This window comes from Lipotes vexillifer, unplaced genomic scaffold (genome assembly GCF_000442215.2).
Source record: "Lipotes vexillifer unplaced genomic scaffold, Lipotes_vexillifer_v1.1 scaffold1681, whole genome shotgun sequence".
Taxonomy (NCBI): Eukaryota; Metazoa; Chordata; class Mammalia; order Artiodactyla; family Lipotidae; genus Lipotes; species Lipotes vexillifer.
Genome location: NW_006793589.1, coordinates 443,570 through 445,579, shown reverse-complemented (window position 1 = coordinate 445,579; position 2,010 = coordinate 443,570).

Here is a 2,010-nt window from a genome sequence, read left to right as displayed (position 1 = left end):
CACTTTCAGCCATTCCTGCAAGCCATCGTAGAAAATAATTTTCTGGTTAAAAAGTCGTTGGTATTTAAGATAATTAAGACAATTCTATAGGGTTATATGATGAGGAAAGAGAAAGAGGATAATGCTCCCTTTGTGTCTTTGGAGGGGCAATTCTGAGAGTGAATTTCTCTGTCAAAGTGTACATTTCCATGTGATGTAGAAAAGGCTATGATAATAGAACCCAGCTCTCAGGGTCCATAACTCTGGCCCTGTGCGGTAGGCAAAGTGCAGGAAGTGCTAAAATATAGGCCAGTTTGTATTCCCCAGTGAATTAAGCTGGTTAAACATACAGGAACAAAAAAGGAAAAGTCAAAGATTAAATATACAAATGCTGGGGCTTTCAAACTGTAAAAGTGAAAGCAATTGTGGAAAGACCATCATTTGAATCATTTAACAGAAGAAGGAAGCATTTTGTAGTATTCTTTGGGGAGTCATACTTCATGTGCAGAAGCACTGGAGGGAAAAAAAATGGGCCAGTGGGCACTTTGCAGTTTTAGGTTCTACAATACTACGGTTCATTTCTAGCTTCTTTTAGAAATAAAAATGGTTTATTTCAGGGACCACAGAGCTTTATTCCTAGAGTTGAGTTTCATGCTTCTCAATGTTTTCAGACAGTGCCTGTCTGGGACATAATACACTTAAGTGAAATAACAGAAGGACTATAGTTTGTGGCCCCATGAAGTCAGAAGGCCAATCAAAATTTCTTTTCCATTAGGTTACTTGATACCTGTATAACCAAGTCACACCATTGTCTATCATTTGAATTTCTAGATATGCTTTTATGGAGTTGCAATTAATTCCTTAAATTTATTTTAAATAGAGATATCATTAGCGATGCATGGAATGGAGTAGGTATGTAATGGAATGGAGCAGAAACAAAGGTAGTATTATTCTTTCTCTTTCCAAATGATATATCAGAAGGCATTTTAACAATATGAGACTCTAAAAAAAGGTCCACCATGTACTCACTGTCTGCCATAAGTAGACTTTATTTATTATTTAAAACCTCATATTTAGAAAGCACTTTGCAGTGTATTTCACTCATATTTCATGAAGCCTTGACATGATGGTCCTAATAGATGAGATCATGAGTCACATGAATTCATGAATCACATGTAAAGACTGCACACGTGATAAAAAGATGCTTAGGCATTTGAAGTTAAGGTGGAAAGGCACAAAAAGGAAAAGAAAACAAGTAACAAGTGGAGATGCAATATGTATATACACACAAAGGACACAGAAATAACAATTTCTGTCTACCAGACAATGGGAAAACTAAGTCTAGGAACAGGAATGTATTACACACTATTTGTGTGTGTATGTGTGTGTGTGTGTGTGTGTGTGTGTGTGTGTGTGTGTGTGTGTGTGTGTGTGTGTGTGTGTGTGTGTGTGTGTGTGTGTGTATAAAAATGGTATATGTTACGATTCAGTATAAACATTGCTACTCCTTAATTTTCTACTAAAATTGAGTGGCAAAGTGATACACCCAGCATATATGCATGATTCATCAGATCACGGTTTAATGCAGAGAAGTTAGGAAAGGATCCACAGTCAGTTCAATTTTTAAGCAAATTTTTAAAGAAATTTTTAATCAAATTTTAAAATGTTATTCACAAAACAATCATGTGTACTTTTTATTTTTCATCTTATTTCTTTATTTTTGTATTTATTTTTAAATTACTTTTTATAAAGTATAGTTAATTTACATTATTTTAATAGTTTCAGGCATACAACAGTGATTCAATATTTTTATAGATTATATTCCATTTAAAGTTATTACAAAATATTGGCTATATTCCCTGTGTTATACAATATATCACTGTAATTTATTTTATACATAGTAGTTTGTACCTCTTAATGCTCTATCCCTTTCTTGCTCCTCCCTTCTTCCCTCTCCTCATATAGTTTATTCTCTGTATCTCTGAGTTTGTTTCTGTTTTGTTATATTCATTTGTTTGTTTCATTTTTTAG